Source organism: Nerophis lumbriciformis, linkage group LG02 (assembly GCF_033978685.3).
Source record: "Nerophis lumbriciformis linkage group LG02, RoL_Nlum_v2.1, whole genome shotgun sequence".
Classification (NCBI taxonomy): Eukaryota; Metazoa; Chordata; class Actinopteri; order Syngnathiformes; family Syngnathidae; genus Nerophis; species Nerophis lumbriciformis.
This window is the reverse complement of record NC_084549.2, coordinates 49,452,051-49,464,246: the sequence shown is the minus strand read 5'-3', so window position 1 is coordinate 49,464,246 and position 12,196 is coordinate 49,452,051.

Sequence of the window (12,196 nt, the reverse complement as noted above, 5' to 3'; positions counted from 1 at the left end):
AAGACTCTTGAACGCATCATAATTAAATTTTCTCCTCAACTCCCCTCAAAATGAATTAACTCGCTGGAATGAAAAAGACAAGATAACATACATCCATAAACGTGGGTGTATGTAAAAAAGGGCAATATATTTATCTGCACAGTAATCTATTCATCTATTTATATATATTTATTTTATATATATATATATATATATATATATATATATATATATATATATATATATATATATATATATATATATATATATATATATATATATAGTATTTATATATTATTTATATATATTTATTTATCGAAATATGCACCTTATTGCTTTTTTATCCTGCACTACATTTCGTTCTTATCTGTGCTGTAAAGTTCAAATTTGAATCACAATAAAAAGAAAGTCGAAGTCGAAGTCTTTACTAGAATAACGATCTTTTGTAAGGTTTGCAAAGACACAAGTTAGTTTTTTTTTTACTCAATGGTAATATACAGTATAACTGTAAAGAAAACTGGCAATGATTACCTAATTTTAGTGAGTAATGTAAAGTAATGCAACCAAAATGTCAAGCAAAAGAAAATAATTAAAATCTACTGAATTACTTCATAACAGCAAATACTACAGATATATAAAATTTACTTAAAATTTTGAGTAAAATGATGTTCCTGCCGATGAAAAACAAGTAGACTTTACTTAATTTGTTTAAATAAATATAACTTAAAACTTGGATGTAATTAAGTAACTGTTACTTAATATTTTCACAACTGTTATGTTATATGGTAAGTAGAATTTACTTGATACTGGCAAGTGAGTGTTACTTGATATTGCAGCATTACATTTTACTTAATTCATTTGCGTGCAAATAATACAATAATTTTTTTAAGTAAATCTTAGGAGTTATTTTTTTCAGTGTACTGCCACATTCAATATGACAGTTATTTAATTATAACTCCTAAACCACACATGTAAAATGGCTAATAATGCCTGTAGATATGTATCTTTATGAGTTTTACTAGAAAAAATATATTTTGTAAGGTGTGCAAAGACACAAGTTTGTTTTTTTTACTTAATATGACAGTATAACTGTCATACTAAATCCATCCATTTTCTTCCGCTTATCCGAGGTCGGGTTGCGGGGGCAGCAGCTTAAGCAGAGAGGCGTTCCCAGCCCAGCCGGGAGACATAGTCTTCCCAATGTGTCCTGGGTCTTCCCCGTGGCCTCCTGCCCGTCGGACTTGCCCTAATGAAAAAAACAATAAAAATGTATTCAAACACAACTCTAAACCAAACATGTAAAATGTCTAAAAATGCCTGTAATATTGAATCGATGTGATGTGTATTGTGGTAAGGTTAACATTTACAAAAATTAGGTTTTACTCATAATAACAGTATAACTGCCTTATTCAATTTAACATTTATTTAAACATAACTCCTAAACCACCTTTGTGAGTTTTACTGGAAAAAAATATTTTTTAAGGTTTGTACAGATACAAGTTAGTTTTTTTTATTCAATATGACAGTATTACTGTCATACTAAATATGAAAGTTATATAAACATTACTCCAAAACCAAACATGCATTATGTTTAAAAATGCCTGTAATATTGTATCCATGTGAGTTTTACTAGAATCAGTTTTTTTTTTTTAAGGTTTTCAAATACCAAAATTAGGTTTTATTTATTTTGACAGTTATTTAAACATAACTCCTAAACAACAAATGCAAAATGGCTAATAATGCTTGGAGAAATGTATCTTTGTTTGTTTTACTAGAATGATTATATTTTGTAAAGTTTGCAAAGACACAAGTTAGTTTTTTTTACTTAATATGACAGTATAACTGTCATACTAAATCCATCCATTTTCTTCCGCTTATCCAAGGTCGGGTTGCGGGGGCAGCAGCCGAAGCAGAGAAGCCCAGACTTCCCTCTCCCAAGCCACTTCGTCCAGCTCTTCTCGGGGGATCCTGAGGCGTTCCCAGGCCAGCCAGCTTACATAGTCTTCCCAATGTGTCCTCTGTCTTCCCCGTGGCCTCCTGCTGTTCGGACTTGCCCTAACGAAGAAAGCAATAAAAATGGATTCAAACACAACTTCTAAACCAAATATGTATAATGTCTAAAATGCCTGTAATATTGAATCAATGTGAGTTTTACTAGAAGTGAAGTGAATTATATTTATATAGCGCTTTTCTCTAGTGACTCAAAGCACTTTACATAATGAAACCCAATATCTAAGTTACATTTAAACCAGTGTGGGTGGCACTGGGAGCAGGTGCCCAAGGACACAACAGCAGTGACTAGAATGGCGGAAGCGGGGATCGAACCTGCAACCCTAAAGTTGCTGGCACGGCCGCTCTACCAACCGAGCTATACCGCCCCCTATACAAGTTAGTTTTTTTTATTCAATATGACAGTATTACTGTCATACTAAATATGAAAGTTATATAAACATTACTCCAAAACCAAACATGCATTATGTTTAAAAATGCCTGTAATATTGTATCCATGTGAGTTTTACTAGAATCAGTTGTTTTTGTAAGGTTTGCAAAAACAAAAATTAGGTTTAACACTTAATGACTGTATGACTGCCACACTCAATATGACAGTTATTTAAACATAACTCCTAAACTACACATGAACATTTTCTAATAATGCATGAAGAAATGTATCTTTGTGAGTTTTACTAGAAAAAATATATTTTGTAATGTTTGCAAAGACACGAGTTAGTTTTTTATTTAATATGACAGTATAACTGTCATACTAAATCCATCCATTTTCTTCCTGCTTATCCGAGGTCAGGTTGCGGGGGCAGCAGCCGAAGCAGAGAAGCCCAGACTTTCTTCTCCCCAGCCACTTCGTCCAGCTCTTCTCGGGGGATCCCAGGCGTTTTCAGGCCAGCCAGGAGACATAAATAGATAGATAGATAGATAGATAGATAGATAGATAGATAGATAGATAGATAGATAGATAGATAGATAGATGGATAGATAGTACTTAATTGATTCCTTCAGGAGAGTTCCCTCAGGAAAATTTAAATTCCAGCAGTAGTGTACAAAATTTTAAAAAGTGAAAAGTAAATAATGGGGGTATAAATTGAAACAAAATAGAAACATATTACAATAGAATAAAAATAAAAAGCAACAATGAGAATAAAAATATAACAGTAAAATAAGAATATAACATGAGAAACTAGGCAGTAGTGACCATGTTTTGAAAAAATATTGCACTCTTATTGATTTGCATCCCCTGTCATCCTAGTAGCCCCCTCCCCCCAGAGGAGAGTTGTACAGTCTAATGGCGTGTGGGACAAAGGACAGCCGCCTCAGGAAGTACAGCTCTGTCCTTTCCTGTACAAGTGGTCTGTGCTAACAGTCCAGTCCAGCTTATTGTCCACCCACATCCCAAGGTACTTGAATGATAGTCTTCCCAATGTGTCCTGGGTCTTCCCCCTGGTCTCCTGCCGGTCGGCCTTGCCCTAACGAAAATAGCAATACAAAATGTATTCAAACACAACTCCTAAACCAAACATGTAAAATGTCTAAAAATGCCTGTAAAATTGAATCCATGTTTTACTAGAATCAGTTGTTTTTATTAGGTTTGCAAATACAAAATTAGGTTTTACACATAATGACAGTATAACTGCCACACTCAATATGACAGTTATTTAAACATAACTCCTAAACCACACATGAAAAATGTCTAATAATGCGTGAAGAAATGTATCTTTGTGATTTTTATTAGAAACGTTTTCTTTTGTGAGGTTTGCAAAGACACAAGTTAGTTTTTTTTACTCAATATGACAGTGTAACTGCCACACTCACTATGACAGTTATTTAAACATAACTCCTAAACTCATACTTGCCAACAATGAGACCTCCAATTTCAGGAGGTGGGGGTGGGGAAGGCGTGGTCGGGGGTGGGGTGGGGGCGTGGTTGGGGGTGTGGTTAAGAGGGGAGGAGTATATTTAGAGATAAAATTCACCAAGTCAAGTATTTCATATATATATACATATATATATATATATATATATATATATATATATATATATATATATATATATATATATATATATATATATTAAATATATATATATATATATATATATTAAAAAAAAAAAAAAGAAAGAAAAAAAAAAATATATATATATATATATATACACACACATGTATAAGAAAAACTTGACTTTCAGTGAATTCTAGCTATATATATATATATATATATATATATATATAAATAAAATAAATACTTGAATTTCAGTTTTCATTTATTTACACATATACACACACATAACACTCATCTACTCATTGTTGAGTTAAGTGTTGAATTGTCCATCCTTGTTCTATTCTCTGTCACTATTTTTCTAACCATGCTGAACACCCTCTCTGATGATGCATTGCTGTGTGGCACGCACAAAAGTGCTTTCATCAAATGCACGAGAGTCTGGAATTTTCCACCCCTCCTGAGCATGGCCAAAAACCGGTCAATCTTTGCTTCCTGAGGAAGATCTTCACTGCCAAGCACTTGGTACTCCACTACTTCTTCCCGGAGGCTATCCAGGTCCAATCGCAGCTGCGGCTTGGAACTTATAAGCGTGTTTCTTCATCTTACTCGTCGTCGGCGTCGCCATGGCTGTATCTTCCGCGTTCTTCTGCTCCGTCTCCTTGTTGTGTGCGCAGTTGTGCACTGCACTCTCTAAAAGCACTGGATGTTATTGTCACATATGCATGTACAGTAGATGGCAGTATTGCCCTGTTTAAAGAGTGTCACAACATTGCTGTTTACGGCAGACAAACTGCTTTACGGTAGACGAAAACGTGACTGCTGTTGTTTAGTGTTGTTACCGCGCTGGGAGGACGTTAATGAAACTACCTAACAATAAACCCACATAAGAAACCAAGAACTCGCCCTCGATCATTCTACAGTTATAACGTGATTGGGCAGGCATGCTGTTTATATCGTGGGAAAGCAGACGTGAATACAGGCTGTCCTCACTCAGGTCAGCCTGAATTTCGGGAGATTTTCGGGAGAAAATTTGTCCCGGGAGGTTTTCGGGAAAGGCGCTGAATTTCGGGAGTCTCCTGGAAAATCCAGGAGGCTTGGCAAGTATGCCTAAACTACACATAAAAATGGCTAATAATGCCTGAAATAAGGCATTCTTGTGAGTTTTACTCGAAACATATGCTTTTTTAAGGCTTGCAAACACAAAAAGTATTTGTTGTCCTCAGTATGACAGTAAAGATCTTAAAATCCTGATATAATGCGAAATAAGCAATAACAATGTATTCCATCATAATTTCTACACCAAATAAGCAAAATGTCTAAAAATTCCTGTAATATTGAATCTGTGTGAGTTTTACTAAAATCAGTTGTTTTGGTAAGGTTTACAAATACAAAAATGAGGTTTTACTCTTTATGACAGTTATTTAAACATAACTCCATCCATCCATCCATCCATTTTCTTCCGCTTATCCGAGGTCGGGTCGCGGGGGCTGCAGCCTAAGCAGGGAAGCCCAGACTTTTTTCTCCCCAGCCACTTCGTCCAGCTCCTCCCGGGGGATCCCGGGGCGTTCCCAGGCCAGCCGGGAGAGATAAGCTTCCCGTTTCCTGGGTCTTCCTGGGCCTCCTACCGGTCGGACGTGCCCGAAACACCTCCCTAGGGAGGCGTTCGGGTGGCATCCTGACCAGATGCCCGAACCACCTCATCTGGCTCCTCTCGAAATGGAGGAGCAATGGCTTTACTTTGAGCTCCTCCCGGATGACAGAGCTTCTCACCCTATCTCTAAGGGAGAGCCCCGCCACCCGGCGGAGGAATCTCATTTCGGCCGCTTGTACCCGTGATTTTGTCCTTTCGGCCATGACACAAAGCTCATGACCATAGGTGAGGATGGGAACGTAGATCGACCGGTAAATCGAGAGCTTTGCCTTCCGGCTCAGCTCCTTCTTCACCACAACGGATCAATACAGCGTCCGTATTACTGAAGACGCCGCACCGTTCCGCCTGTCGATCTCACGATCCACCCTTCCCTCACTCGTGAAGAAGACTCTGAGGTCCTTGAACTCCTCCACTTGGGGCAAGATCTCCTCCACCCTTTTCCGGGCGAGAACCATGGACTCGGACTTGGAGGTGCTGATTCACATCCCAGTCACTTCACACTCGTCTGCGAACCGCTACAGTGAGGGCTGAAGATCTTGGCCAGATGAAGCCATCAGGACCACATCATCTGCAAATAGCAGAGACCTAATCCTGCAGACACCAAACCGGATCCCCTCAACGCCCTGACTGCGCCTAGAAATTCTGTCCATAAAGGTTATGAACAGAATCGGTGACAAAGGGCAGCCTTGGCGGAGTCCAACCCTCACTGGAAACGGGTCCGACTTACTGCCGGCAATGCGGACCAAGCTCTGACTCTTGCAAAGGGAGCGAACCGCCACAATAAGACAGTCGTTACCCCATACTCTCTGAGCACTCCCCACAGGACTTCCCGGGGTAAATGGTCGAATGCCTTCTCCAAGTCCATAAAGCACATGTAGACTGGTTGGGCAAACTCCCATGCACCCTCAAGGACCCTGCCGAGAGTATAAAGCTGGTCCGCAGTTCCACGACCAGGACGTAAACCACACTGTTCCTCCTGAATCTGAGGTTCGACTATCCGGCGTAGCCTCTTCTCCAGTACACATGAATAGACCTTACCGGGAAGACTGAGGAGTGTGATCTCACGATAGTTGAAACATACCCTCTGGTTCCCCTTCTTAAAGAGAAGAACCACCACCCAGGTCTCCCAATCCAGAAGTACCGCCCCCGATGTCCACGCGATGTTGCAGAGTGTTGTCAACCAAGACAGCCCCACAGCATCCAGAGCCTTAAGGAACTCCGGACGGATCTCATCCACCCCCAGGGCGTTGCCATTGAGGAGCTTTTTGACCTCAGCCCCAGAAATAGGAGAGCCCACCACAGATTCCCCAGGCACTGCTTCCTCATAGGAAGACATGTTGGTGGGAATAAGGAGGTCTTCAAAGTACTCCCTCCACCGATCAATAACAGCTGCAGTAGAGGTCAGCAGCGCACCATCCTCACCATACACGGTGTTACAGTGCACTGCTCCCCCCTCTTGAGCCGGCGGATGGTGGTCCAGAATCGCTTCGAAGCCGTCTGGAAGTCGTTTTCCGTGGCTTCTCCAAACTCCTCCCATGTCCGAGTTTTTGCCTCTGCGACCGCTGAAGCCGCACTTCGCTTGGTCTGTCGGCTGCCTCTGGAGTCCCATGAGCCAAAAGGACCCGATAGGCTCTTTCTTCAGCTTGACGGCATCCCTCACTGCTGGTGTCCACCAGCGGGTTCTAGGATTAGCGCCACGACAGGCAGCAAACTCCTTGCGGCCACAGCTCCAATCAGCCGGCTCGACAAGAGAGGCACGGAACATGGTCCACTCAGACGCAATGTCCAGCGCTTCCCTCGTGACATGGTCAAAGTTCTTCCGGATGCGTTCCCAGCAAACCCTCACAATGCGTTTGGGCCTGCCAGGTCTGTCAGGCATCCTCCCCCACCATTGCAGCCAACTCACCACCATGTGGTGATCGGTAGAAAGCTCCGCCCCTCTCTTCACCCGAGCGTCCAAAACATGAGAACGCAAATCCGATGGCACAACTACAAAATCGATCATGGAACTGCGGCCTAGGGTGTCCTGGTGCCAAGTGCACATATGGACACCCTTATGTTTGAACTTGGTGTTTGTTATTGACAATCTGTGACGGGCACAAAAGTCCAATAACAAAACACCACTCGGGTTCAGATCCGGGCGGCCATTCTTCCCAATCATGCCTCTCCAGGTTTCACTGTTGTTGCCAAGATGAGCGTTGAAGGCCCCCAGTAGAACGAGGGAATCACCCGGTGGAGCACTTTCCAGTACTCCCTCGAGTGAATCCAAAAAGGGTGGATACTCTGAGCTGCCATTTGGCGCGTAAGACCAAACAACAGTCAGGACCCGTCCCCCCACCCGAAGGCGGAGGAAAGCTACCCACTGGTCCACTGGGTTGAACTCCAATGTGCAGGCTTTGAGCCGGGGGGCAACAAGAATTGCCACCCGAGCCCGTCGCCTCTCAACGCAAGCATTATAACTCCAAAACAACAAATGCTAATAATGCTTGGAAAAATGTATCTTTGTTAGTTTTACTAGAATAATAATCTATTGTAAGGTTTGCAGACACAAGTTTGTTTTTTTACTCAATATGACAGTATAACTGTCATACTAAATCCATCCATTTTCTTCCGCTTATCCGAGGTTGGGTTGCGGGGGCAGCAGCCTAAGCAGAGAAGCCCAGACTTCCCTCTCCCCAGCCACTTTGTCCAGCTCTTCTCGGGGGATCCCGAGGCGTTCCCAGGCCAGCCTGAGACATAGTCTTCCCAATGTGTCCTGGGTCTTCCCCGTGGCCTCCTGCCGAGCGGACTTGCCCTAACGAAAAAAGCAATAAAAATGTATTCAAACATGTGAAATGTCTAAAAATGCCTGAAATATTGAATCTATGTGAGTTTTACTAGAATCAGTTGTTTTTGTAAGGTTTGCAAATACAAAAATTTGGTTTTACACATAATAACTGTATAACTGCCACATTCAATATGACAGTTATGTAAACATATTTCCTAAACCACACATGAAAAATGTCCAATAATGCCTGGAAAAAATTATTTTTGTGAGTTTTACTGGAAAAACATAGTTTGTAATGTTTGTAAAGACACAAGTTAGTTTTACTCAAGATGACAGTATAACTGTCACAATACATATGAAAGTTATATAAACATAATTCCAAAACCAAACATGCATTATGTCTAAAAATACCTGTAAAATTGTATCCATGTGAGTTTTACTAGAATCATTTTTTTTTGTCGTTACTAAATCCATCCATTTTCTTCCGCTTAACCGAGGTCGGTTTGCGGGGGCAGCAGCCTAAACAGAGAAGCCCAGACTTTCCTCTCCCCAGCCACTTCTTCCAGCTCTTCTCGGGGGATCCTGAGGCGTTCCCAGGCCAGCCGGGAGACATAATCTTCCCAATGTGTCCTGGGTCTTCCCCGTGGCCTCCTGCCGGTCAGATTTGCCCTAAACTTCCTTTGGGAGGCGTTCGGGTGGCATCCTGAGCAGATGCCCGAACCACCTCACCTGGCTCCTCTCAATGTGGAGGAGCAGCGCTTTACTCTGAGTTCCTCCCGGGTGACAGAGCTTCTTATCCTATCTCTAAGGGAGGGACCCGCCACCCGGCGGAGGAAACTCAATTTGGCCGCTTGTAGCCGTGATCTTATCTTTTCGGTCAAAACCATGACCACGGGTGCAGGATGGGAATGTAGATCGACCGGTAAATTTAGAGCTTTTAATTCTTGCTCAGCTCCTTCTTCACCACAGTGGATCGATATAGCGTCCTCATTACTGAAGACGCCGCACCGATCCGCCTGTGGATCTCATGATCCACTCTTCCCTCACTCGTGAACAAGACTCCTAGGTACTTGAACTCCTCCACTTGGGGCCATCTATGTATGTGCCATCGCCTCCTCAACCTGGAAATGGCACCCCACCCTTTACCGGGCGAGAACCATGGACTCGGACTTGGAGGTGCTGATTCTCATCCCAGTCGCTTCATACTCGGCCATCCAATGAGAGCTGGAGATCCTGGCCAGTTGAAGCCATCAGGACCACATCATCTGCAAAAAGCAGAGACCTAATCCTGCAACCCTCAAACCGGATCCCCTCAACGCCATGACTGCGCCTAGAAATTCTGTCCATAAAAGTTAACAACAGAATCGGTGACAAAGGGCAGCCTTGGTCCGCCAAGGCTGCCCTTTGTGTGGTTTAGTCCAACCCTCACTGGAAAGAGGTCCGACTTACTGCCGGCAATGCGGACCAAGCTCTGACACTGATCATACAGGGAGCGACCCGCCACAATCAGACAGTCCGATACCCCATACTCTTGTCTTTGAGCCGGGGGGACAACAAGAATTGCCACCCAAGCCTCTCATTGCTTGCAACGCCATATAGTGGAAGAGAGTCCAGCCCCTCTCGAGAGAACAGGTTCCTGTGCGTCGAAGTGAGTCCAACTTGTCTAGCCGGAATTTCTCCACCTCGCACACCAGCTCAGGCTCCTTCCCTCCCAGCGAGGTGACATTTCACGTCAGAAGAGCTAGCTTATGTAGCCGATGATCGGACCGCCAAGTGCCCTGCCTTCGGCTGCCGCTCAGCTCACACTGCACCCGACCTCTATAACCCAGCCCATGAGTGGTGAGCCCATTGGAGGAGGGAACCACGTTGCTTCATTGAGCTGAGCCAGCCAACAGGCCCTCGCCATCGTGACCCACCTCTGGGCCTGGCTCCACAGGGGAGCCACGGTTACCCGCGTCCGGGCGAGGAAAAATCTAGGACCTCGATTTGTACTTTTTATAAAGGTCTTTGAGCTGCTCTTTGTCTGATCCCTCACCTAGGACCTATTTTTCTTGGGAGAGCCTACGAGGGGGCATAGAAGCCCACAGACAGCATAGCTCCTAGGATCAGTGGGACACGCAAACTCTTCTACCACGATAAGGTGGCGGCTCAGAAAGGAGGTTATATAAACATAACTCCAAAACCAAACATGCATTATGTCTAAAAATGCCTAAAATATTGTATCTGTGTGACTTTTACTAGAATCGGTTGTTTTTGTAAGGTTTGTAAATACAAACATTTGGTTTTACTCACTATGGTAAATGGGTTATACTTGCATAGCACTTTTCTACCTTCAAGGTACACAAAGCGCTTTGACACTATTCACACACACATTCACACACAGATGACGGGAGCTGGCATGCAAGGCCCTAACCACAACCCATCAGGAGCAAGGGTAAAGTGTCTCCCTCAAGGACACAACGGACGTGACGAGGTTGGTAGAAGGTGGGGATCGAACCAAAAACCCTCAAGTTGCTGGAACGGCCACTCTCCCAACTGCGCCACGCCTTCCCCATGTATACTGTCTCTGTCTCTGTATCTGACAGTTATTTAAACATAACTCCGAAACCACACATGCAAAATGGCTAATAAGAGAAATGTATCTTTGTGAGTTTTACTGGAAAAAAATATTTTGTAAGGTTTGCAAAGACACAAGTCATACTAAATATGAAACGTTATAAACCTAACTCCAAAACCAAACCTGCATTATGTCTAAAAATGCCTGTAATATTGTATCTTTGTGAATTTTACTAGAATCACAAGGTTTATAAGGTTTAAAAATACAACATTTATGTTTACTCATGACAGTATAACTGCCACACGCAATATGACAGTTATTTAAAAACTCCTAATCCACACAAGCAAAATGGCTATTGATGCCTGAAATAATGCATCCTTGGGAGTTTTACTCAAAACATATGCTTTTTTAAATCTTGCAAACACAAAAAGTAGTTTTTTTTACTCAATATGACAGTAATGTTCTTAAAATCCTGAGATAATACGAAAAAAGCAAAAAAAAATGTATTCCATTATAATTCCTAAACCAAACATGCAAAATGTGTAAAAATGCCTGTAATCTTGAATCAATGTATGTTTTACTAGAATCAGTTGTGTTTGAAAGGTTTGCAAATAGAAAAATTAGGTTTTTTTCACCATGACAAAGTACACTCAATATGACAGTAAATTAAACATAACACCTAAACTACACATAAAAATTAGCTAATATTGCCTGAAATAATGCGTTCTTGTGAGTTTTACTCGAAACATATGCTTTTTTAAGGCTTGCAAACACAAAAAGTATTTTTTTACTCAATATGACAGTAATGTTCTTAAAATCCTGAGCTAATGCGAAAAAAGCAATAAAAATGTATTCCAACATAATTCCTAAACCAACAATGTAAAATGTCTAAAAATGCCTGTAATATTAAATCCATGTAAGTTTTACTAGAATCAGTTGTTTTTGTAAGGTTTGCAAATAAAAAAATTAAGTTTGACTCACTATGACAGCTTTCACACTCATAATGACAGTTATTTAAAAAAAACTCCTAACTACTTCTGCAAAAAGGCTAATGATGCCTCAAATAATGCATTGTAGGGAGTTTTACTCTAAACACATGCTTTTTTAAATTTTGCAAACACAAAAAGTAGTTTTTTACTCAATATGACAGTTATATTCCTAAAATCCTGAGATAATGCGAAAAAAGCAATAAAAATGTATTCAATCATATTTCCTAAATCAAACATGCAATATGTGTA